The sequence below is a fragment of the Lithobates pipiens genome, unplaced genomic scaffold, assembly GCF_037356315.1.
Source record: "Lithobates pipiens isolate NorthernLeopardFrog02 unplaced genomic scaffold, aLitPip1_a1.2 Scaffold_30, whole genome shotgun sequence".
In the NCBI taxonomy this organism is placed as follows: Eukaryota; Metazoa; Chordata; class Amphibia; order Anura; family Ranidae; genus Lithobates; species Lithobates pipiens.
This window is the reverse complement of record NW_027507791.1, coordinates 132,997,309-133,025,201: the sequence shown is the minus strand read 5'-3', so window position 1 is coordinate 133,025,201 and position 27,893 is coordinate 132,997,309. Positions and strand designations below refer to the sequence as shown.

The 27,893-nt window shown below is 42.3% G+C and overlaps 1 protein-coding gene across 1 annotated transcript in view; it reads right to left on the bottom strand.

The window, feature by feature from the left end:
- The window catches only part of BAHD1 (bromo adjacent homology domain containing 1), a 154,471-nt gene extending 129,072 nt beyond the window's left edge, over nucleotides 1-25,399 (bottom strand). Inside the window, exon 1 of the mRNA XM_077464884.1 lies at nucleotides 25,241-25,399. The gene's annotated coding sequence lies outside the window, so the exon portion shown is untranslated. The remainder of the gene's footprint in view (nucleotides 1-25,240) is intronic.
- Nucleotides 25,400-27,893: the final 2,494 nt, after the last annotated feature.

Genomic DNA, 27,893 nt, shown 5'->3' with positions numbered 1-27,893 from the left:
TCAAGCAAAATACTGGACAGCCAGGCAATCAGTATTTTCAAAAGACAGCCAGTAAACAACCACCTCCCTATGCATCTCACTGTGTTTCCTTTAAGTTTAACATCCAATGTACATAAAAGAAAAAAAAAAAAATCTTTAAGTCTAATCCTTTAAAAAAGGAGAACATTTACAAAATATATGTTAAAGCATAACTGAAACCTCCCATCAATTACAGCCAGGGAAACTGCCATCTTAGCCTCGGTTTCATCTGCAGTTGCCATGGTGCTGCATATGTGCGATACGAAATGAGCCAATTGAGGGCTTCATAGTTTAGCTGAGAGCACAGGAAACGGACAGTTCTTAGGCATGTCTTGAATGGAACCATTTGAGAAGACAGTCCATTGTTGGGTTTAGTACTCCAATCTGTGAGGAACACAATCTAGTTGCCATTTAACTCTATTATGTATACTACTAAATTATATTAGATGCTATGGCAGGCTAAATAAAGCCTAAAATTATTCTATCAAGCATTACTTAAAATCTACAATTTTCAAAAATAAAATGAAAACATGAAAAAGAATTTTAGGCAAAACTTTCTCTTCATTTTGGACAGAGCTTACCTTAGGTTATAATCCTTGTTGATTCTCTCTACCCCCCCCCCCCACCCTCCATCATCATCATCTGTGTCCCCATTGAAAGATTTCCTCTCTATTACATTTCTGGGGACAACCCAAAATTTGGGGATTCTCTTTTACGTTCACTTTCAATAATTATAAAACAAGACCAACAGAGAGGGTGAATCTCCTTAGACATCAATAAAAACTGACAGGGGGTTCTAATCCCTCTTTACACCATCCAAAACTTTAAGTTAAAAAAAGTCTTTAGTTCTACTTTAAGTTTAAAGGCCCCTGAAAAACATTTTTTGGAAGATGAGCTGCAAGTGGCCCGTCCCCCATATCAGCACATTATACCTGTCAATGGGTGGCAGAGGACACAGCCCGGCTCATATGGATGCATCAAAGCAGCAGCATTCCATTGTTTTGGGTGGCAGGTTTAGGAGAACAGTATAACTTTACTGCACACAAACAAAAAAACATTACCCGTTTTTGGAAAAATATAAAGATGGGGTTTCATCAAGTAGATACAGTGCCTTGAAAAAGTATTCATACCCATTGAATTTGTTCCACATTGTCATTTTACAACCAAAAATGTAAATGTATATTAGGATTTTGTATGACAGACCAACACAAAGTGGCATAGAATTGTGAAGTGGAAGAAACATGATAAGTGGTTTTCAAACTGTTTTACAAATAAATATCTGAAAGGTATGGCATGCATTTGTATTCAGCCCCCTTTACGTTGATACCCCCAACTAAAATCTAGTGGAAACAATTGCCTAATTTCTCAGAATAAAAAACAGCTGTTCTGTGAAGCCCTCAGAGGTTTGTAAGGCCTCTTTCACATGGTCGATCCATTCAGGTCCACCTGTCAGTTTTTCAGGCGGACCTGAACAGATGCTCCATAGACCTCTATGGAGTGTCGGATGTCAGCAGTGACATGTCCACTGACATCCGACCCGCTCCGATCCAAAAAAGTGCGGAGGAGGAAAAGCCTACTTTTCCATCAGTCATCGGATCGGGTGATGACAGACACTGCGGTCCATCCCTGCGGAGTATGCAGAGACGGACCTGTCATCTTCCTGCTCAGCGGGGATCGACGGAGCGATCTCCACTGAGCAAACGGATATCCACGGGGCGGATCATCACTGATCCGCCCCGTGTGAAAGGACCATTAGTGAACAAACAGTATCATGAAGGCCAAGGGACACACCAGACAGGTCAGAGAAAGTTGCGGAGTAGTTGTTTAAAGCAAGGCTAGGTTATAAAAACATATCACAAGCTTTGAACATCTCACGGAGCACTGTTCAATCCATCATTCGAAAATGGAAAGAGTATGGCAGAACTGCAAACCTACCAAGACATGGCCGCCCACCTAAACTGACAGGCTGGGCAAGAAGAGCATTAAATCAGAGAAGCAGCCAGAATGCCCATTGTAACTCTGGAGGAGCTGCAGAGATCCACAGCTCAGCTGGGAGACATTTCACTCTGGATGTACAAAGCTGGTAGAGAGACATACCCAAAAAAGACTTGCAGCTGTAATTGTAGTGAAAGGCGGTTCTACAATGTATTGACTCAGGGGGGGCTGAATACAAATGCACCCCACACTTTTCACATATTTGTAAGAAAACAATAAATAAAAAATTTGGAAAACCATTTATAATTTTCCTACTTTACAATTATGTGCCACTTTGTGTTGGTCCATCACATAAAATCCCAATAGAAAAAAAAAATGTATGTTTTTGGTTGCAACATGACAAAATGTGGAAGTTTTTTTCGTTGGGATAGGAATACTTTTTCAAGGCCCTGTAGAGACCAAATATGTTAAGACTTAAAACTGCACACACCAGTATAATGGCAACAAACTACAGTACCTATAAAATGTTTTTCATGTGCCACTTTAACTACTTAAGGACAGACTAATGTACACACACACACATCCATCGGTACTTTGAAGAGGGATATCTCGGTAACGGCAGCAGCTGCTGCCGCCACAACCAAGATATCCCTTCAGAGGAGGCGGTCCTGTATGCGATAATGGTGATCTCCGCGGCGGGTTCCCTGAGAGATCACTATTCTACAAGCAGGCGCAATTTTGAAGCGTGACATGTTGGGTATCAATTTACTCGGCGTAACATTAGCTTTCACAATATAAAAAAAATTGGGCTAATTTTACTGTGTGTTATTTTTTATTCAAAAAAGTGGATTTTTTCCCAAAAAAAAGTGCGCTTGTAAGACCGCTGTGCAAATACTGTATGAAAAAAAAAAAAAAAAGTATTACAATGACCACCATTTTATTCTCTAGGATGTTAGAATTTTTTTATATATATATATATATATTATATATATTATATATATATATATATATATATATATATATATATATATATATATATATATATATATTCTAAGTAATTTTCTAGCAAAAAAACCTGTTTTAAACATGTAAACACCAAATATGAAAAAGAGGCCTGGTCCTTAAAAGGTAAGTAAGTGCGACAGTGCCTGCGCCCCCAGCCCCCTAGCCATGCCCCCCCCCCCCCATTTTACTTTCCTCACCCCCGCCATCCTTACCACCGTTCAGCCTGGCCGCTGATTGGCTGGAGTGGATGAAAAGCAGCGCAGCCACTGGCTCGCGCTGCTGTCAATCACATCCAATTAAGCGGGGCCATGTAATACAGCAAGCGGCTATAGCCACCGGCTGTATCACGGGAGCGCGCCCGCAGGTGTTTCTCACCATGCGAAGGAGCTCGCATGAACGTGAGAAGCACCTGCAGGAGGAAGCCGAGACAGCCGCCGAGGGACCCCAGAAGAGCAGGTTCGGGGCCACTCTGTGCAAAACGAGCTGCACAGTGGAGGTAAGTATAAACATGTTTGTTTGTCATTTAAAAAAATAATCACTTTACAATCCCTTCAAATGGTTAAACCCTTTAGATTAGAGGTTATCACATATGGAGACCTAGACATGCACTCGCATTTGTATGTGTGCACTGGGGAAGAAAGGGGTGCTTTTATTTATTGCATTCACCATCTCTTTTTCACCTCCAGCTCTGACTGCAGGAGTGGTTTCTTGCAATCCTAGGCTCCAAAGAGAAAAGGAAGAGCCTGGGAACCACCATGGGTGCTACTGCCAAGGGGTTTTATATTCAGATCCCAAAAAAAGTGGTCAGGCAGCTCCTGATCTGCCCGGATCTCTTTCATCTTAAAGCCCTTCGCTGGCTGGTAAAATCCACACCAAGATTTCAGCTGCAGTAGCAGCCGCCCATGAGCTTGCTTTAACCCCCTGTTCACCACGTACCTTGGAAGAGTGCTGTATATAGCACGCGTTGTAACCAACACACGTAGATGTAAGCAGGCTCTTTTAGTTTCCCTTCAAAACACACTAAACTGCAGCACATGGATGTGAAGAAGCCACATAGGAAGTACTGGAGTTTCTAGAAACATTGCTTTCAAACCCATGTGAATAGGTCCCAAATGAGTGCTGGCTGTTAGCTCAGCATGTTACATGTGATCCCTCGTACAATGACGCCACCCCTCGTACAATAATGTAGCAGGCAAAAAGGAGAACAGAGACAAGAGCTCAATGAAAAAGTCACTTCTAGGCAGATTCCAATGCAGTAGAACACCGGCCTCCTAAGAGTGGAAGAAAACGTTTCTATCTGGAATTTGGGATTACACCTTTTGGTGAGTATTAGGAGAACCATTTATAACATCTTTATACAAGGCTAGAAAATAAATTCCAGCCAATTGGGAAAGGAAGGGCGATGTCATTGTATCCAGGCAGACTGCCTCTCTTTAGGTCTGTTGAAGTCCACCTCTCTCAAAAAAATAAAACACCCACACACCACACAAAACAAACAAAAAACACCACAAATGTGATCAAGCGTTTTCCAAATGCAATGTACATCTCCTGCAGCTCTGTGTGTAGTGATGTATGGACTTTGGGTTACGGAGCTGGGAAGACATGTCAATGGACAAGGCCTGATTGATAACTAGAAGTCCCTCTGCTATGGTGGAAGCTGCAATTTATTCACAGATATGCGAGTGAAGTCCCACACAGTCACCAGATGTACAAAGTGACAGGAACCACCGAGGAGAAGGAACCTGCCATCATGAAAGGGGGAGAGGGCTTGCCACCTTGTTACACCCTAAATATAAGTGTACCATGTTATAAAATGTGGACTTAGTCTTTAGCCTCTTGCCACCCATGTAATGCATATGGTGTCGGGTTAAAAATGTGTGAAAGTGTTTTATCTGTTGATTTTGTCAAAAATCCAAACGCTGCCCTGGGTACTCCTTAGTGCCATCTTCTTCTGTGGACTACATGAGGACAGGGTAGGGCTTTCTGTAGTCCTAACAAACCTACTATCCTATAGGCCAAGTTTAAAAGTGCTGGAAGGTGAGAATTCCGCAGTTGAGGCGCATTTTTATCGCCTGCCAATTGCCCCCCTTAAGCTGCAGCAGGGAATGGACCGGGGTGTTTACATGCAGCAGTCACACTGCTTCACGCCTACGGAAAAGTTTACCCAACATGTAGCGATCGGTGGGCAGCAAGCCACCACACATTCAAGTAAAATGGGGACCCACCACAAACTTAAAATGACAGTGAGGAAGCGTTGCATTCCTTTCTCATCACCAGTCAGTAGTCTATGTGGGATCTGAGCACACATCGGGCTTAAAGCGGAAGTAAAGCCATCAATTTAACAGTTTCAAAAAACATGTTCCCGGCATGCCAGGAATGCTAACTGTCACATTGGTTGTGCTTTCAACTAAACTGTCAAACCATCCAATGGCTGGTGTTGTAACTGATGACATGTGCAGCACTATGGCAGTTGAAAATTAAACAGAGGCCAAGATGTCAGCTTCCTTGGATGAAAAGGCTAGGCGGATTTACTTCAGAGGCAAGGGACGCACGTCTAACTCTACTTTTGGTGACATCGCTTCTCCATACATTCAGTACAATCAGTAATGTACACAGGAGAGCTTTTTTTTTTAACCAGCAGGTCCAACGGGAAAATAAAATAACTCACAAACCCCCACATCCACACAAGATATGTAGATGCAGGGATTCTCCTCGCTGCTCCATTCTCCATCCTTTCCCTCCCAGAATATACACGCCTATCGAATGATGGTTTTCCAGCAGGATCCCTCGACATGGGTACACAGAACCGCATTCAGACAATTCCTGCTGAACCGACTGATTTTTGGTTGGTGTACACCCAACTTTAGCATAGTCACTGTAGGACAGGAAGTGTGCTATTGGTAGGAACACTAGGAGAAAAGGTTATTGCAGCCAACACATCCAAGGACTGGTTAGCTACAATATATTAAAAAGGTTAGATCTTGGGTTTAGATACACTTAAAAGAACATTTGTTTTTAAAAAAAATTACATTTTTTTTGCTAGAAAATGACCCCCGAAAATACACATCTTTTTAATCAGAGACACTAAAGACTAAAATGGCAGTTGTTACAATATTTTATGTCACATTGTATTTGCACAGCGGTCTTTCAAATACAAAAAAAACCCACAATTAAAAAAACTAAAACCAGCCCAATTTTTTATAAATGTGAAAGATGTTACACCGAGTAAATAGATATCCAACATGTCATGCTTTAAAAATTGCACATGCTCGTGGAATGGTAACGAACTACGGTACTTAAAAATCTCCATAGGCGCCGCTTTAAACATTTTTACAGGTTACCGGCTTAGAGTTACAGAGAAGGTCTAGAATTATTGCTCTCACTCCAACAATTGCGGCAATACCTCACGTGTGGTTTGAACATTGTTTACATACGCAGGTGCAACTTATGTATGCGTTCACTTCTGCATGTGAGTGCAGAGGGACGGGGTGCTTTAATCTTTTGTTCACGTTTTACATTGTGGCAACATCACCCACAGCCCTATCACTGAGACCACTTTTATCTGAAAGTTGCCCACCTGCTGTAAATGATACCAAGGTTATGGCAGATAGTTGCTACTCTGCTATTTGATGTCAAAGTAATGATGTACATTTACAGTTAGGCGGTCAGCAACTGGTTAAAAGAAACCACTTTAAATACACATTGGGCCCACTCACACCACAGTGCTTTTTTTTATGCAGAAGAAGAAAAAAAAAATGGAGGTTGTATGGGTTTTAATGGCATAGTTCACACCAGTGTAGTTTCAGGAAAAAAAATAAATAAAAAAATACCAACATGCTGCATTTTTCCTGCACAGAACTGTACTGGAACATGGTAAAAAGCATTAAAAATGCATCATAAAAACAATTAAAAATGCATCTGGAATACATCCAAAAACACATTGAAAACTCATAACACAACAGAATGCATCAAAAACAAAAAAAAGTGCATGCAGAAAACGCATACGGAATTGATCTGGAGGACTTTGACGTGTAAACGGGCACTTTAGGGGTATCAAGCATTTATGTGCAAAAAAAAATAAAAAAAATAAAAAATGCAGCATGCTGTACACATGAAAGCATTACAATGGTATAAACTGGGCTCATTAACCACTTAAAGACCGCCGCATAGCAATGTACGTCGGTGCACCGACAGGCACAAGCACGTACATGTACGTGCCTGCCTTCCAGCGGGTGGGATGTCCGATCGGACCCCCTCCCGCTGGATGCGGCGGTCCGTTTCGCTGCAGGAGCGATCCAGGATTAGGGCATGACCGTTGGTTCCTGGCCATCCCCTCTCGATCGCTCCTGGCGAATGAGAAGCTTCCCCCGCTGTGTATAGTAAACACAGGCAGGGAGGAAGTGATGTCATTCTCCTCGGGGCGGTCTTTTTGACCGGACTACGAGGAGAACACAGAAAGTAAGTGTGCACCAACACTACACTGACATGTAGGTACACATAGGCACACAAATCCCCCCCCCCTATCCCCCCAGCCCCCTCCCAGTCACAGTGTCACTGATTGCAGTGATCATTTATTTACTGATCACTGCATTTAGTGCCAGTTGTGACAGTAAAAACTGTCAGGGCAGTTAGTGTTAGGTCCAGGGTAGCCCCCTACCCCCCCCCCCAATAAAGGTTTAACCCCCTGATTGCCCCTAGAGTTAACCCTTTCACCCCCTTTTGCCAGTGTCACTAAGCAATCGTTTTTCTGATCGCTGCATTAGTGTCACTGATGCCGCCAAGTAGCTAGTTATTTTTTTAGGTTCACCGTCAGGATTTTATAGCGCTTAGGTACCCCCATATACTACCCAATAATGGTTTTAACCCCCTGATTGTCCCTAGTTAACCCTTTCACCAGCGATCACCGTATAAGTGCCACTGGTGACGCTGGTTAGCCAGTTAGTTATTTAGGTTCCCCGTCAGGTTTTTATATAGCGACAGGGACCCCCATATACTACCTAATAAAAATTTGAACCCCCTGATTGCCCCTAGTTAACCCTTTCACCAGTGATCACCGTATAAGTGTTATGGGTGACTCTGGTTAGTTTGCTTTCTATAGCATCAGGGCACCCACCATTTATTACCCAATAAAGGTTTACCCCCTGATCACCCGGCGGGTGATATCAATTAGGTTTTAGGGTCAGGGTCGCGTCGCCCCAGGCAGCGCTAAGGTTAGTACCGCTAAAACCCACGCGCAAAGCATAAACCTCCTGTAGTGGTATAGAATCTGAACAGATCAACATCTGATCTGATCTATACTAGCGTCCCCAGCAGTTTAGGGTTCCAAAAAAAAAAAAAAAACGCATTGTTAGCGGGATCAGCCCAGATACCTGCTAGCACCTGCGTTTTGCCCCTCCGTCCAGCCCACCCAAGTGCAGTATCGATCGATCACTGTCACTTACAAAACACTAAACACATAACTGCAGCGTTCGCAGAGTCAGGCCTGATCCCTAACAGTTTTTTTTTGGTAGTGTTTTATATTCAAATCCGGAAGGCGGTGCTTGGTTTTTGGGGTCCCGTACATGGCTAGGCTCCAAAAAAGTCCCCCACATGTGGTATCCCCGTACTCGGGAGAAGCAGCAGAATTTATTTTGGGATGTAATTTCACTTATGCCCATAGCATGTGTGAGCAATATATCATTTAGTGACAACTTTGTGCAAAAAAAAAATAATAAAAAAAAAACAAAACTGTAAATATTCCTGCAACTTGTGGCAAAATATAAAATACTTCATGGGCTCAACATGCCTCTCAGTAAATAGCTTGGGGTGTCTACTTTCCAAAATGGGGTCATGGGGGGGGGGGTTGTGCTATTTTGCCATTTTATGGCCTTCGAAACTGTGATAGGTAGCGAGGAGTAAAATCAAAAATTTGCACCCTTACAAATCCTGAAGGCAGTGATTGGCACCCCGAAAACCATACGCAGCTAGACTCCCAAAAAATCCCACATATGTGGTATCCCCGTACTCAGAAGCAGCAGAATATATTTGGGGTGCAAGTCCACATATAACTATGGCATGTGTGAGCAATATATCATTTAGTGACAACTTTTTGTAATTTTTTTTTTTTTTTTGTGTCATTCAAATTACTTGGGACAAAAAAAAATAAAACATTTATTGGGGTCAACATGCCCCTCAGCAATTTCCTTGGGGTGTCTACTTTCCAAAATGGGGTCATTTGGGGGGAGTTTGTACTGCCCTGCCATTTTAGCACCTCAAGACATGAGGCAGTCAAATTAAAAGCTGTGTAAATTCCAGAAAATGTACTCTAGTTTGTAGACACTATAACTTTTGCGCAAACCAATAAATATACACTTATTGACATTTTTTTTTTTTTTTTACTAAAGACATGTGGCTGAATGAATTTTTCCCTAAATGTATGACTAAAATTGAGTTTATTCGATTTTTCTTATAACAAAAAAGTAGAAAATATATTTCCCCCCCCCCCCCCTCGAAATTTTTTCCCATTTATATCGCAAAAAAATAAATAAATAAATAAATCGCAGAGGCAATCAAATACCATCAAAAGAAAGCTCTATTTGTGGGAAGAAAATGACACAAATTTCGTTTGGGTACAACATTGCATGACCGCGCAATTACCAGTTAAAGCAGCGCAGTGCGAAATTGTAAAAAGACCTCTAGTCCTTAGGCTGACAATTGGTCCGGGGCTGAAGTGGTTAAAATTTATTCATTGTTCTTACAGATGCGTTTATACTGCATTTTAAAAACACATTGGACTGCATCTGAAAACAAACAAGCCCATTTTAGGAGTTCATGTACATAAAAAAATTCCAGCTTTTTTATTCATTCTCTGTAACAGTTACAAAAATCCAACAGGGATTAACACTGCAGATAAGCAAAAAACTCAAGTTTTATATGTCATTAGTGGAGTCCCTGAAAGACAAGAAAACAGCCAGGAGATGTAATTCTCCTATTGCTAGTTAGACTTCATACAGGAAAAAAGGCTACTTAAAAACCAAAAACAAACCCACGGTAAAAGCCGCATTTTTCACATGCATTTGTGTGGGTTGCCACACTTGGTGCATTCTATTGGTCCGAATATTCATTTATTCTGCCCATTAGAAACACAAAAGGCACACTTTTTCCTGCCCAAGCGCTCCTCTAAACGTGGCAAGTGATGGTTCCCATCTTTACACACCTGTAAACACCTTTATGTACACAGAGCCTAGTGATGAGGGGCATTTAAATGCAGAAGAAAAACAAACAAGCCTTTGCATACAAGCCGGAAGATCAGCATGCCAGGAAACTAGCATTTTCAGCACTTGCAGCCAATGCATTTATCAGAATACAGTTTACGTTACGTTATTTTTAGTGCTTATAATCAATGAACAGATGAAGAAGTCCCATCTACAACCAGACGGACTATGGGTCCTCAGATCACCATCAATGTGACATTTCTAGGAGGAAGCGATCCGCTTTTAATTCTCCTTTATAAATCTTGTACAGGTAAAATAAAACTATTTTACAAGGAGCCAGATGTTCAGGAGGTGAAGCTGTAGAGAATTATAGAGCATATATGACAGAACGATTCAAAAATCAATCAATATGGTTTAACACAGATAACGATCCGTATCATTTCACCCACCAATTAGAAGGGTGTCCAGGAGAATCAGCACAACTGACACTGAGCTCATCATTTAGCTGCTTTGATGATCTTACACCAATCTCCCAGCGTGAGGTCATTACCCTTCCCGTGACAGCAGATTTATTATTCAAATTCCCATCAACACCGCATTAATCAAGAAATCAGAAGGCAAATGCCCCAGGCTGACCAGGTTAGACAGCACCCCCCGGCACTTGTATAACAATGACAGCGTGAGGTTGTTTACACCTGTGCTGCTCACTTCTCAGAGCAGAGAGTTACTGTCACCTCCACAATCTCTGTTGTGGGGTTTTTCTTCCTTTTTTGACAGTCAAACATTTGAATGGGAATATTGCACTACTACTGTGAGCCTAGCCCTTGGCTCATGGTTGAAGAATTGCCCAAACAGGTTGCATTTGGCAGCAATGCTGTTTTTACCACCCCTGAGCTACAATGAAAACTAAAGCTGGCTACATAATATACAAAACCATAGAATATGGAGGTCAAACCTAAATACTTTCAAATTGTATGCAATCAGACAGGCCCTGGCACTACATAGTTGAAGGTAAATCTAAAGGAAATTGAACAAAAAAAATTGTATAACATGTAACAGTTAAACTGCTTCCAGACCAGCGCAAAACCGCGCAACTATATGTTGGCTCGCGGGTTGCGGATAACAGGCGCTCCTGCTGCACAACGGGGGGTGTCAATGCTTGGGACGAGTGTGTGTAAATATACACTTCCCTGGTCTGAGAGGAGTGACAGATCGTGTGTTCCTATTAGCTAGTCCCTCCCCCTTCAGTTAGAATCACCTCCCAGGGAACATAGTTAATCCCTTAACTGGCAGTGACATTTTTACAGTTATCAATGCATTTTTAATTGCACTGATCGCTGTATAAATGTCAAATGTTCCAAAAATGTGTCAAAAATGGCCGATGTGTCCCCCATAATGTCGCAGTCAAAAAAAAAAAAAACACAAACCAAAAAACACCCAGATTGCCGCCTTTACTAGAATACACAGCGGCCTTAACTGGCTTTTAAATGGGCTATTATAGCAAAAACTAAAATATAATGCATTTTTTTAAAATTGTCACTTTTTTTGTTTTTTAGTGCAAAAAATAAAAAACAGCAGAAGCGATCAAATACCAAAAGAAAGCTCTATTTGTGAGAAAAAAAAAAGAAGGATGCCAATTTTGTTTGGGTACAATGTCACACGACCGCGCAATTGTCAGTTAAAGCAATGCAGTGCCGAATCGCAAAAAAAGTGCTCTGGTCAGGAAGGGGGTAAAATCTTCCGGGGCTGAAGTGGTTAAGCCTTAATGCAGTATTAAACCCCAAAAATGTAATATGTTACAGCCCATCAATTGTTAGATGTGATGGCTGTATTCATTTTCTTTTTCTCCCTCTGCTTTCACCTAGTGATCTGGCCAGTAACAACTGCTCTATTAGTGAGTCTGCATTTTGAATGGAGCAACAGAGACACCTTTGGATAGACATTGTCAATCTGGGGGGAGGGGTGCGTTACATGTACTAGTAGATTTAAAATTACACTAAATCAAACTGAAACTGAACTACAGCTAACACTTTATAAGGAAATACAATATTTTTAAGCCTTGGTTCACACTATGAGCCACAAGTGAATCGCTCAGGAATCACGTGGAATGGGCTCAAATCGTAGAAGTGCAGGCAACTTTTTTGGAGCCGCACCACAACCACACTGCATGGTCATTTTGTACCATGTGATCTCCAGCGTGGGCAAATTTCTGCAATTGTGATGCTATTGGGGTGTCTTTCACTTTGTACTGACACCTGCAGCGGATCGCAAACAGTATATTTCAATGCAGTGTGGTAAAAGTGCAGGGCTCACTACATTTCCCGCACCACATAAGTGTGAACCGGGGCTAAAAGTTGACCATTGTAAGCCAGTGCTAAATGGTTTGTCTCAACCCTTTAACTGCTACATCTGCAGGACAGTTTGTTCTGTTGAAAAACAACAATTACTGACCAGATCACCAGGTGAAAAATTAAGTAAGCCTAAAAATGAAAACGAACGCAGACATCACATATAAGAATAGGTAAGCTGCAATATAATAAATATTTTCCGACTTGAGCGCATGTCGCATCATAAGTCGCACCCCATTGCAATGGACCCATTCTAATAGGAGCGACTTGAGTCGTTCCCACTTAGAAAAAATTTCCTGCACAACGTGCATGGACTTCTGTTAGGCCGGCTTCACATGGAGGCAGTTTTCAGGCTTGTTAGCGCTAGAAATAGCCTCTAAATAAAGCCTGAAAATAGCCTCTCATTTCAGTGTGTCTTCAGTCCTTACGGGACATTCGGAAAAAAAGTCCTGCAAGCCGCATCTCGGGGCAGTTTGGGAGCGCTGTATACAAGGATCTCAAAAATCCCTGCCCATTGAAATTAATGGGCAGCACTGCCAAAGCGCCTGAAAAAAAAAACGCAGAATGCGCTTTTAACCCCTTCTTCAGCTGCTAGCATGGGTTAAAAACACCCCGCTAGTGGCCAAAAAAAAACAAGCAGCGCATTAGCGGCCCCAGTGTGAAAGTAGCCTTATAGAGATCGTATGCAAGTCATGCTGAAGTCAGGCTGGGATGTTGGGAGGAAGTCATGGTAGTGTGAACTTGGCCCTAAAGGCAAAGTGATCCAACAGCTGAATAGCCGCTGATTACTTTCACAGTACAGGCAGCATGGTCCACCCCGCCCCCCCCCACCCCGCCAGGGCCTCCATTGTGGCTCCCGGGCTCTCCAGATTATATTGAGAGCCAAAGACCCACATCGGAGGGCTTCAAAATGGCAACCGGAACATCCACCCCTTGATCTCCTCTGTACAGAATTAAACCAGAAGCAACAACGATTCAGCCATTGGCTGATACAGCCAGGGAAGCATGTACCCGGGCATATCTCTGTAGCGCCTGCTACAAATGCCAACATGTGCCCATGTGAGGTATAACCATGAGTGAGAGCAATATTTCTAGCACCAGAGCTCACAGTTAGCTCTAAACAAATGAGCTGTAAAAGATTTTTTATAAATGTAGATTCTTGGGTACTGTAGTCTTTTGCAATATCACAAGACTTTCATGTAGAGCTATAGGCAAAAAAAATTTATTTTATTTATTACCTTTCTGGGGGCAACCTAAAATTTGAGATATTTTTACTTCCAATGATAAACAGGACAAATAGAAGGTGACTCTCCTAATGGGGACACAGACAGCCATAAAAACTGTCAGCTGGCCTAATCCCTCTCCACTCTATCAAAAAATAAAAGTTTTGCCTACGTTATAACTTTTAGACTTGACATGTTTCATATCTAGTTATGCGACACCACCTCATCTTTTATATTTTACCAAAAATGTAGTATTATTTTGTGCAAGTTTACGCGAAAATATATTTTATCTTGGAAATATGCTTATTACAAACGGTTGTGCAAATACTGTACAAAAAACAAAACGCTTTTAGAAAATGTATAATGCTCTGGGAGATTTAAGGAATTGTATAGCCAAAAATGCAGATGTTTACATGTGTGCAAAAAATTTAAGATCATGCTCTAGTGCCAAAGTGGGTAATACACACATTGGCAAACCACATACAAAAATGGAGCTAGCACCATTATCTACTACTATTAAATGTAACGGTCTATGTTTTCAGAAAATGTTGTTTGGTGGTTTAACTAATCTTCAGGTCTAAAATGTGCTTTTCAAAACAACTGTGCAAAAAACAAAAAAACAAACAAACAAAAACACACACATGCGAAGCTCAAACAGGGGCGTGATCATCTATGGCACATTTGTCACTGGTGGGGCAGCCCATTGTAATTAATGGGTTTCCTAACACACACACACACACACACACACTAGAGCGGTGCCTGAAGTCTCACAGCGCTAGTGTGAAAAAAAAAAAAAAAAAAAAAAAAAAAGGAGGAACTGCTTGCTACACATTTATTAGCGTTCTCAGCAAAACGAATGTAAGATGCAGGTGAACCATAAACTGAGATACATGCACAAATCACATAGAAGGGTGACTGCAGCCTTGTGGTACAGCTAAAGTTTACAAAGATTGGTCTTATTGCAAGAAAATAAACCACCTGCCCAAGTGACAAAGTTAAAGAAAACCCGTATTTTAGAGAAATATTTTAAAAAGAAAATAGAAAGTCATAACAGTCCTCCCCTCTCAGGGAAAGGTAATACATACTACTGCCGACACGCCATGAGATGACAAGCAGAGCCGTCAGCCTGGAACACCTCCATGCATGCCAAATACAGGCTCAGCCATCTAAGCTGTGTTATTTGCCAAATCATCATCATTTTTAGTGGCTTATTTTCAACACCCATTGGCTCTCATTACTGAAAATATCAACTTTTAAAAAGGGAGTCATAAAAAGGCAGAAGGTTTATCTTAATGCATTAAGAAAAAAAAAAAAATAATAATTGTGTGTAGCAGCCTCCCCAGCACCCTCCTAATTACCTACTTGAGCCCCTTCTCTCTCCAGCGATAAAGTTTAGTGAATAGAGTAGTGTATAATGCAATCAACTAAAGCTGGAAATTCCTTCAGTAGGTGTCCCTGTCAGCAATCTTCCAGCCAACATTACTTAAGCCCCCTCTCTGTCCAGCGATCTCCACAAATTGCTCAGCCGTCTGGGACTCTCCCTCCTGATTGGCCAAGACACAGCTGCGGTGCCAGTGCTTCAGTGCTGATGACATTGGCACATGCAAATACAGGGAATCTCTCCTAAACTGTTCAGGTCTAGGAGATATCCTGAGTAGCTACAGGTAAGTCTTATTATAGGCTTACCTGTAGCACACGGTGGTCTGCAATGCCGCCTACACACGATCACACCAAAGTTTGTTTGTTTAGAACGCAATGACATACGACGGGACAAGAAAAGGAAGTTCAATAGCCAGCAGCCAATAGCTGCCCATGTGTCGTATTTGGTCCGTCAGACCAGCATACAGATGAACGGTTTTCCAGATAGGAATTGATTCTGTCGGAAAGATTTAAAACATGTTCGAGATCCGTCAGAATTTTTGAAAAATAAATAAATGTCTGCTGAAGCCCCCCCCCCCCCCCCCCCCAACACACGGAATATCCAATGAAATGATTCCGTCACAAAGTCCGGTCGTGTGTACATGGCATTAGGGTTTACAACCACTTTAAGTCTCCCGTCTCAAGCCTAAGCTCCTGGCTGCTAACAGACACACAGCCTGCTCTACAACATTGGGAATGAACAAAGCAGTTGGTTTACTTTCATTTAACACTGACAGCTCCCTATGTTATGACAGATTTCTGTGTCAGTGAATGTCTCTGAGATTAAAGGGAAATCTGATCCCCTGACAGGGGTGTCCAACCTCCAGCCTACACAAAATCACAAAAAAACTTACTTAAAAATGTTGATTTTTGGAGGGGAATTTTTTGGGACAAAATGAGTTTATACTTAGAGAACAAAATACAAATACAAAATATCTGATGAGCACCTTGAAAATGCATTGAGAATTGTCACTACATCCAACCAGATATTGATGCGTTTATCAAAAAAAGTCAAATATCGCACTAGTTTTAGGTTGTTCTTTTATACTTACCTATCCCAGGGTCCAGCGACTTCAACAGCCAAAGCCGATCAATCGCTCGGCTCTCGGCAGCTGCCACCACCATCCTCAGTGAGGGAATCAGGAAGTGAAGTGTTTCGGCTTCACTTCCCTACTGCACATGTGCAAGTCCTACTATTATATTTTCGGCAGACTTGTCTTCAGATTTAACAAAACCATGCAGTGCAAGGGCCAGCCTGATTGCATACAAACTGAAATGCTAAAGCCACACACACACACACACACACACACACACACACACATTTTCTGCTGATTTTTTCCTTCAGATTTACCAAAACCATATAATATGAGGTCAAACCTTAGGAGTTTCAAGGAATTATTTTCCCCTGCTGTAGCAAATTGGATCATGCTCTGCTGGGGTTTGTTTTGCCTTCCTCTGGATCAACTGTGGGTATAGAATTGGGTATATTATATTGTATGAAATTTTATTTATTTATTGTTTTTAAGGTTGAACTGGGTGGACTTGTGTCTTTTTTTCGACCTGACTAACTATGGGGGCTTTAGGATGCCTTCACATAGAGGCATTGACAGTAAAGTGCCGCTATTTTTAGTGGCACGTTACCATCATTTTAGCGACGCTATTGGGCCGCTAGTGGGGTGCTTTTAAACCCCTGCTAGCTGCCAAAAAAGGGTTAAAACCACCAGCACTTTGGTTGCGCTGCTCCATTGATTTCAGTGGGCAGGGGCGCTACAGTGCTGAAAAGATGCTGCTTGCACAGGACAGGTCCCTCAGCTCTAAAACCCTTGCGGCACCAGAAGATTACATCAGTGAGGTGGAGGAAATCAGGGGACTGAAGATTTGAGCAGCACAGTGGCTGAGTGGTTGGCACTTCTGCCTAGCAGCACTGGGGTCGTTGGATTGAATCCCAACCACGGCACTACCTGCCTGGAGTTTGCATGTTCTCCTCTGTGCCTGCGTGGGTTTCCTCCCATACGTCAAATACTTGCTGGTAGGCTAATTGGCTCCTGTCTAAAGTTGTTCCCAACATGTGTATGAATGTGAGCTAGGGACCTTAGATTGTAATGGGGAGAGCCTTTGTGCCCATACATAAGAAGCCAGGTCGGCTCATTGACTCAGATTCTATTTTTATTGCCTAAGGCTGGGTTCACACTATCCTTGCACGTGGCTCACAGCAGGGGTCCGATGCATCCCCCCTTCACAATTTCAGGTCTGATTTCAGCCCAAATTTGTGGCTGAATTAGAACCTGAAACAGACCAAAAGAGGAACAGGACCCCTATGCAAAATTCACACCGGAGCCACAGTGGAGATATGTAAATGGACTCCATAGAGAGCCCATCAAAATCTCCCGCTACTGCAAATTGGATGCAGTGAACATGCATCCAATTCCCAATAGTGTGAAACCAGCCTCAACTGCTTTGTCCTTTTATACTGACTTAAATTTTACCTTAATATTCAATTAGTCATAAACTATATAAAAAAAATAATAAAAAAGGTAATTTAGCTGGTAGAATTTAGAGATGTATGTCCATCTACTCCTGCAATCTATTTTGTGGAGTCTCCATCTATTTACTTGCTACCCTCAGATATCAACCTGGCACACTGGGTATACAGTTAGATACTTCTGTACCAAGAGGACCGTCAAACAGTCAGATCATCACTGTAATGTCAGAAGCCGGGATGAGCATTGGTACCAATGTATTCCATAGTTTTTGTTCTGAAGCTTTCAAGAGGCAACCCAAAAACTGTAATATATTGAAGCTTACACCATTAGTAGAGGTGATGGCTGCATTGGCTTTCCCCTTTGTTTTCATCTGGTGATCTGGTTAGGGACACACACCTCCTGTATTACTGAGCCCCCACTCTGGATGAAGGAGTATAGGAGGGAGGGGAGTGGTAAATGCACTAGCAGATTTAAATACACTAACAACATTTAAGCCAAACTCCAACTTACACTTCATAATCAATTACAGGGGCTTTTTTTTTTTATCCTCTTAGGATAAAGAGAGAATTTATATATATATATATATATATATATATATATATATATATATATATATATATATATATATATATATATATATATATATATATATATATATATTTTTTTTTTTTTTTTTTTTTTTTCTCTTCTTCCTTAAAACCTATGCACATTTAACCTCCCTGGCGGTATTCTCGAGTGTGGCTTGGTGTAAAATTTCAGTACCATTAGCAGTAACCCCGAGCCACACTCAAGATTGCATCTCAGGATCCTGGTCCAGGTTACTTACCTTGTCCCGAGGATCCTGCGATGTCCCCCTGCTGTGTGCTCCGCCCAATGCCTCTGTGTGCCAGGCTCCGCTTTTGCAAGCGACGCATGGGGGCGGAGTCTGGTGGCAAACTCAAAAAGTACAAAATTCATAACACATCCAGTAATGTAATCTATAAGATTACAGTGTACTGCATCAAATCATTTCACATCAGTTCCTAGTGCTTTGTTTTATATATACTGTTCTTTCTGCCTGGAAACTTGAGATTGTCCATGGCAACCAAATGGTGTCCCTTTACATCAAAAGTGGTTTTAGACCAGCTAGAAAACAGCGATAGTAAATTAGAACACTTGTAGAATTGAGCAAAAGTGAATTATGAGGAAATTAATTGTATTATAATTTATGATTTTGTGTTTCAAAATGTATCATTCCCGGGATATCTACTAGACTCTTGTTTGGACAGATTCAAGTGTATTACAGGCCTACAATATAAAAACGCCAAATTTCTATGCAAAATATTGTACCGCTTTGAGACAAACAAATCTGACATAATCATACCGCCAAGGTGGATAAAAACAAAAGAATGTTTTCCATTTAAGATAATCATTTAGTTTATTCAGCATGAAATGGAGCTTAGTAATAGTTTCATAGTTAGTTAGGTTGAATAAAGACACCAGTCCATCCAGTTCAACCTGAGTGAGTGTCTACAATTGTCCCTTTCCCTGTACAATTCTACACCCACATTGGTCCCTATCCTAAAGGAGCCCACAATCCACGGTCCCCATTCACATACTAGGGCCAATTTTGGACAGAAGCCAATTAACCTACCTGCATGTCTTTGGATTGTAGCACAAGGCTGTATATATTGCAATATTTACAATTTTGGTAAACTCATTCAATGAATCTAAGCTCTCCAAGCTAAGATAACACGCACTGCATTGATGCATTTGCACAATTTAACAATAACCATGAGATAAAACAAAGTTCAGGAATATTCCTTTATACCATCGTTTTGCAAATCTTTGTACGCTACAAACTGTATGATACTGGATGCCCTGACAGCTTTGCTATTCTAAATAGAATCTTTAATATTTGCAAACAAAATGAAGGTTTCCTAACTACCAGAAAGAATAAGTTCTTACATTTAACCACTTAAGGACTGAGCCTCTTCTCAGATTTGGTGTTAAAAATGTTTTTTTTCCCCCAGAAAAAATTACTTAGAACACCCAAACATATTTTTTTCCTAACACCATAGATCAGTGATGGCGAACCTTGGCACTCCAGATGTTTTGGAACTACATTTCCCATGATGCTCACCTGCACTGCAGAGTGCATGAACATCATGGGAAATGTAGTTCCAAAACATCTGGAGTGCCAAGGTTCGCCATCACTGCCATAGAGAATAAAATGGCAGTCATTTCAATACTTTCTGTCACATTGAAAATTGTACCTGCTCATGAAATGGCAACAAAAATCTCCATAGGAGACATTTAAAAAAAAAAAAAAAAAAAAAAATTCTACAGGTTGTGCGTTTTGCGTTACAGAGGTCCAGGGCTAGAATTATTGCTCTCGCTTTAATGATGGCGGCGATTCCTCACATGTGGTTTGAAAACAGTTTTCTTATTTAGTCAACAGCGGTGAGAGGAGGAGCCGCTGCGGGACAGAGATGACAGTTGCTTTTTAAAAAAAGATTTAAAATCGACTTGATTTAAATCAAATCCACCCTGATATTTAAAAATAAATAAAACAAGCTGAAAAGGGAAATGGAGTGTGGATGACAGCAGTTTAATGTCATTTGATTACACAATATTAGAGGTAAAGTTGCTGACTTAATGTAGGAAAGAAAAAGTGCATGAAAAAAATATATAAATAATGAGCTAGCTGCACATCCCTTAAAGTTCTAAAGAGAATAAAAAGATGAATTCCCCTTGGGGTTTTCAGGCAGCGGCAAGAAGCAGAAATGAATATATAAAAGTATGTTTATTTTGTTTGTTCAAAGGGCATAATCGTCATCATAGATTTAAAGCGGGGTTCCACCCTAAAGTGGAACTTCCGCTGATCGGATCCCTCCCCCCCTCCGGTGTCACAATTGACACGTTTCAGGGGGGAGGGGGGGTGGAGATACTTGTCAAAGACAGGTATTTACACCCACTTCCGGTCATAGACTCCCGTGGGAGTCTATGCCTCTTCCTGTCCTGCCGCGCTGTCTGCTGGGACACACACGGGTCCCAGAGACAGCGCGGACAATTCCTATTGCGCTGTGCGACTCGCGCATGCGCAGTAGGGAACCGGGAAGTGAAGCCGATTCGCTTCACTTCCTGATTCCCTCACCTAGAATGGTGGCGGCAGCAGCCGAGCGATCGATCAGCTGTCGGCATTGCTGGAACCCGGGACAGGTGAGTGTCCATTTATTAAAAGTCAGCAGCTGTAGTATTTATAGCTGCTGGCTTTTAATATTTTTTTTGTAGGTGGAATCCCTCTTTAAAATATGGACTCTGGTACATGTTGTTACAGCATATCAATGGATAAAAGATACATGCATCACTTGATACAAAAGTAATTGCAAGAACAATTTACAAATACAGCAATTTTTCAAAAACTACAGAAAACACCCCTGCTACCCCGATGCATTTCGACCTGCAGGGTCTTCTTCGGGGGGGGGGGGGGGGGGAACAGAGCCAGAGAGGGTGATTTAATTATGTATTCTGCAAACAATCAAAGGGAAAAAAAAAAAAAAGTTGCTGACTTAGTTTAAAATAAATAAATAAATAGGTACAAGCCATAGTCACCCTGATCACGAATCTGGATCATGCATGCAAAATGGGAGTTCAGTCTTCACTGGCTGCATGCTTGTTCCTGGTAGATGAAATAGGATCAGGATGACTCCCCAAGTATTGATCTTTGGGCAAGTTGCACGCTGACAGAATTTTACACTCAGGATCTTATAAACAGAAAGCTCCCGTGTAAGGGCTGGTTTACACCATAATTGGGTGTGCAGTTCCTGCACTTTCCCCTGCAATGCAATTTTGCAGAATATTCATTTAAATGGGTTGTAAACCACCCCGAAAAATAAAGAGAAGCACGTGTATGACTTTTGAACAAAATGCACTGCACCAAATCACATGGAATTGCAGTACTAGGTGATGTGGTGCTTGCAAATGCACAGTGATCGTTACCGGCACGCAAAACGCAAATTGCAAACAAAGTACGTTCTGAATGTGGTGCGGAAAACATGCGCTGAACGCACCTTTCCCACTTCTAGAGGGAACCGGCTGAAAGATGTTTTTTAAAGGCTTTGTGTAAAACGCAGATGTAATGTTTCATTTCATTGCCTGAGTTACAATACACGCACGTAAACATTATAGACGCACAAACATGCGTATTCTGGTAGATCATAAGCTTAATAATAGCATGCAATGCTAAACTGCGGTTTCCAAAGCGAGCAAAATCCTTTGTATTGAGAGGTATGGACTCCTGAGAGAGAGATATCATTTTTCTCCTGTATAAATCATTAGTAAGAATATGCAGTTCAGTTTTGGGTACCAGTTCTCAAAAAAGGATATCGGGGAACTGGAGAAAGTGCAGAGAAGGGCAACCAAACTGAAAAGAGGGCATGGAAGAGCTCAACTATGAGGAAAGAGGAACAGAATTTATTCACTCTTGATAAAAGGAGATTAAGGGGGGATATGATCAACATGTACAAATATATAAGGGGTCCATATAGTGAACTTGGTGTTGAGTTATTCACTTTACGGTCAAGGCCGAGGAAAAGGGGGGCACTTTACTTCTAGAGGGAACAAATAAAAAAATTAAAAAAAAATAAAATAAAAAAATCACTCTCCAAATCTGGGAAGGTTTCCTCACAGTAAGAGCTGTGAAAGAGGTGGTTCTGGCCAGCTCAGTAGATTGCAAAAAAAAAAAAAAAAATTATAATAAAAAAGGTGGGGGGGGGGGGGGGAGGGGGAGGCCTGGATTCTGTCCTAAATGTACACAATATAACTGGATACGGACATTTATAGGTAAAGTTGATCCGGGAAAAATCAGGCAGGAATCATTTCCCCTGCAGTAGCAAATTGGATCATGCTTTGCTGTTTTATTTGCCTTCCTCTGGATCAACTGTGGGTAAAGGATTGTGTATAGAGCACTATTTTTTGGGGGTTTTGTTTCCCCTTTTTATTGGTTTAACTAGATGGACTTGTGTCTTGTTAACCAGACAATATAACTGTAAATGACTGCATTCAAACACATGATTTTCTATTTTTGTGTTATGGCTCTGTACTCATCACTGTATTACAGACAACAAACATCTATATCCAGATCAGTATTAATGTGGCTTTTCTACATCCATGTGAAAGAGGCCTTTAAAAAGGTCAATTACCTGGAAGAGAAGAGCTTATATACTCATCTCTCAGACAGCCCAGGTCTTCCACCTTCCCTCTGCTCCAGTACTGGAGCCTGCATCATGTCTGGAAGTGTTGGCTGCTTTTGTCCCCTGCCATGCACAGTGGTTTCATCCTTTGACCGCTATTTTATTACAGCACCCAGCAGTGACAGAGGGCTCAAAAGGAAGAAACCACAGGAAGTGGCAGGGGACAAGGACATCTCACACCCCCGGCTATTTTGCATGCTGAAGATTTTGACAGAGGCAGTGGCTCTTTCATGGAGCCAAGGTAGAAGACATGGACCGCTGGAGAGGTGGGGACTTCAGCGATTCCCTTTACAGAAAGCCAATATATAGATGCTTTTGACCCCTTGAGAAATGAGCAACGAAACGCAGTGGGCGGAGCCTTTTGACATCATCACGCACTAACAGGAAATACACCATCTCCCAGAGCCAAGTACTTGTGGATATCTCTTTATGTCTGTTAAGGGGGACATTCACCCCCAATTTGTATTTACTCAAGTGCACTGGAGCCAGTGCACCTACAAATGTGAGTGTCATTCTGAATTTTATTAAAAGGAAGAGATTTTATACAGTTCAGCACTATGTCAGTTTCTCTCATTTTATGAGCACATCATTTGAGATAAACCATACAAAGGGAAGCAAGTGTCCCAGGAACAATAGGGAAGCCAGCAGCTATACTCCTAAAAGAGAAGGCTTTTATGGACCTTTTGAACACTTTCACACTGGGGCGTTGGCAGTAAAGTGCTGATATTTTTAGCGGTACTTTATGGCCCATAGTGGGCCGCTTTAACCCCCGCTAGCAGCCGAAATGGGTTAAAAGCGCCCGCAAAGCTCAGCTGCCAATTGTTGATTTCAATGAGCATGGGTGCTTTATACACCGCTCCTAAAGCGCCACAAAAGATGCTGCCTGCAGTACTTTTTTTTTTTTTTTTTTTTTAAACATCCTGCAAGTGCACCGCTCTAGTGTGAAAGAACTCGGGCCTTCACATTGGAGTGACAGGAGAAGCTCTTTACAGGCGCCATTTTTAGTGCTATAGCGCCTCAGTACGAGAGTGGCCTTTGGGTCTTCCTATGAAGCGAGTGCCTAGTGTGACTGGTGGAGGGCACATGCTATTCAGCACTCACACAAGCTCGATATGTTTTAAGGATCGTTATCACAGATTGCTTGGCACGCTCACTTTCTGGACTTTGGTTCACATCCATTAGCTGTTCACATAGACCTTATGTCACTTGTGTCATAGCCAGTAGAGGCTTTATTATCACAGTTACTGTAACACATTCAATTGTTTATTATTCTGATCACTGAACCAGACAGTTTTTACATATATTGTGGGCTTATTTAGGGGTTAGCACCATTATTGCACCATTGCAAGTATAATAGCAGCACTTGGTATACTCCCTGTCCCTTCACAATTGTGATATTGTTATTTCACTTTGTTATACAGGTAGCACTTCACTTTTTATTGATGTTTTAGGTCACTGACAGGATCACTTCAAGAAACAGGTTAACAATGGCAGTGCCCATCCCTGGCAGGAAAGGTACATCACACTATTCTAGAAGTGCTGTGCGCTGTGTGTACATTCCCTGTACAGATATCACCGGGTTGTACATCAGGAGGAAATGAGGGCAATAAAAACAAGCAGACAACCTTCAGGGAAACTCATCTCAGCACACAGCTATGAAAACCTTCCTGACTGTAATGTGTTATTGGAATGGCAGGACCTGTCAGAGACATACAAAGGGACTGGCGGGGACGGGGGCAACAAGCAGGGACAGCACGCGGGGACTGGCGGGGATGGGGGAGCAGCACACGGGGACTGGCGGGGATGGGGGCAGTACTGGTGGGGACGGGGGCAGCACACGGAGACTGGCGGGGACGGGGGCAGTACTGGCGGGGACGGGGGCAGCACACGGAGACTGGCGGGGGCAGTACTGGCAGAGACGGGGGGGCAGCACACGGGGGGACTGGCAGAGACGGGGGGGCAGCACACTGGGGGACTGGCAGAGAGGGGGGGGGGGGGCAGCACACTGGGGGACTAGCAGGGACGGGGGGGGCAGCACACGGGGGGACTGGCAGGAACGGGGGGGGGGGGGCAGCACACGGGGGGACTGGCAGGGACGGGGGGGACTGGCAGGGACGGGGGCAGCACATGGGGACTGGCAGGGATGACGTGCGGCGGTTGCGGCAGGTACATGACGTACATGTGGATGTGCGGACTCCGCTCCTCCGCCCCTAGGGGCGCCACCTGCTCCTGTCACCATCTCCCCACCTGAGGTCCCCCCATACCCGCTCCGCTCCCCTCACCCAGCACTGCTCCCCACACACCCCGCCCCCTCCCCTCTCACCCGCGGGGGTCCCTCGTGCTGTCACCATATTCCCGCCCACGCCACTGTCACGCGCCTACCTGTCACGCAGTGAGTCCTCCGGGCACTGGTCCGGGGAGGGCGGCCGTCTGTCCGCGGGGATGAAGTGAAGGTGGGAGGGCTCCGGGTGACAGAGAAGGGAGGGTTCCCAGCCTCCGGGATCCGCTACGCCGCAGCTCGCACTGACTCTATCTTCCTGCTACGCCCCCTGCAGCCAATGGCTAACCTCCGAACAGATCCAGCCAATGGCTGAAGGGAGCTCGGCTAACTTGACCGGCCAATAGGAGTAGGACGGACGGAGGTCCTGACCAATGACGAGAACGGACCGTGCAGGTAGCCAATGATTAAGTTACCGTAGCGGAGGGCCAATTGGGAGGGCAACGGAGTGTGACAAGCAGCCAATTATAGAATGGGCTGTGGCTCTGCCTGACACGCCCAGGAGATGGGGAGCTCGCTGAGTAACCCTGTCACCAAGGAGAACATCGTAGCTCCTGTCACCTGGCCCCGCCCCTCTTCGCGTGCCAGCACACCCCAACATCCCGGCTAGGTGACCCCCGGGCACAGCGGGCTGCCCGGAATGTCACTGCCTGGCACTCAGAGCCCATTGCGGGACTCCATTCATTCCAGCTGTCAGGACTGATCTCCACCAGCGGTGTCCATTCTTAGAAAGCAGTACTGGAAATGGACCGATCACATCCACACTTCTCTCATGTAACCCTCCATGGTACAATGTACATCATCATCATCAATACTATCATCATCACCACTATCATCATCACCACCAATACTATCATCATCCTCATCATCAATACTATCATCATCATCATCATCAATACTATCATCATCATCATCATCAATACTATCATCATCACCACCAATACTACTATCATAATCACCAATACTATCATCATCATCAATACTATCACCATCAATATCATCATCACCAATATTATCATCATCATCACCAATACTATCATCATCCTCATCATCAATACTATCATCATCAATACTATCATCATCTTCATCATCAATACTATCATCATCATCAATACTATCACCATCAATATCATCATCATCAATACTATCATCATCACCAGTACTATCATCATCAATACTATCACCATCAATATCATCATCATCATCATCACCAATACTATCATCATCACCACCAATACTATCATCATCATCATCATCAATACTATCATCATCATCAATACTATCATCATCACCACCAATACTATCATCACCACCAATACTATCATCATCAATACTATCATCATCATCATCATCATCATCAATACAATCATCATTATCAATACTATCATCATCACCAATACTATCATCATCACCACCAATACTATCATCATCATCATCATCAATACTATCATCATCATAAATACTATCATCATCACCACCAATACTATCATCACCACCAATACTATCATCATCATCAATACAATCATCATTATCAATACTATCATCATCACCACCAATACTATTATCATTATCAATACTATCATCATCATCATCAATACTATCATCATAATCACCACCACCAAAACTATCATCATCAATACCATCATCATCATCACCACCACCAATACTATCATCATCATCATCACTACTATCATCATCACCACAAATACTATCATCATCATCAATATTATCATCATCATCATCACCACAAATACTATCATCATCATCAATATTATCATCATCATCATCACCACAAATAATATCATCATCATCATCAATACTATCATCATTATCAATACTATCATCATAATCACCACCACCAAAACTATCATCATCATCATCATCAATACCATCATCATCATCACCACCACCAATACCATCATCATCATCACTACTATCATCATCACCACATATACTATCATCATCATCATCACCACCAATAAGGATGAGCTCTAGCGTGTTCGCACACTCCACATGCAGAGCCTGCCAGGAAGTCGGCACAGCGCTGCACTAATCACAGGCAATAAGGCATTGATAAAGAAATGTCTCACTGCTTGTGATTAGCTCAGCGCTGTGCCGACTTCCTGGCAGGCTCTGCATGTGGAGTGTGCGAACACGCTAGAGCTCATCCCTAACCACCAATACTATCATCCTCATCACCACCAATACTATCATCCTCATCAATACTATCATCACCATCACCACCAATACTATCATCCTCATCAATACTATCATCACCATCACCACCAATACTATCATCCTCATCAATACTATCATCACCATCACCACCAATACTATCATCACCATCACCATCACCACCAATACTATCATCCTCATCAATACTATCATCGTCCTCATCATCATCAATACTATCATCTAGGGCTGAAACAACTAATCAATTCATCGACAACTAATCGATTATGAAGTGAATCGATTAATATTTTCATAACCGATTAATCGGGAGGTAACATAAAGTGGTTAAAACAATTAAAATGAGCACTTTATAGTACAAAAAGAGCAAATAATCGCTACTGTAAATATTACTACATTACTACTATTACTACATTAAAAAATGAACCCCTTAAAGTAGTGATTATCTGCCTTTCTTACTATAAAGGGTTCATTTTAGTCTTTTTAACCCCATTATGTTACTAAATGTCTTAGACCTGGTTCACATCTATATGTTTATTGGTGCTTTTTGCAGAAACGCACTACAAT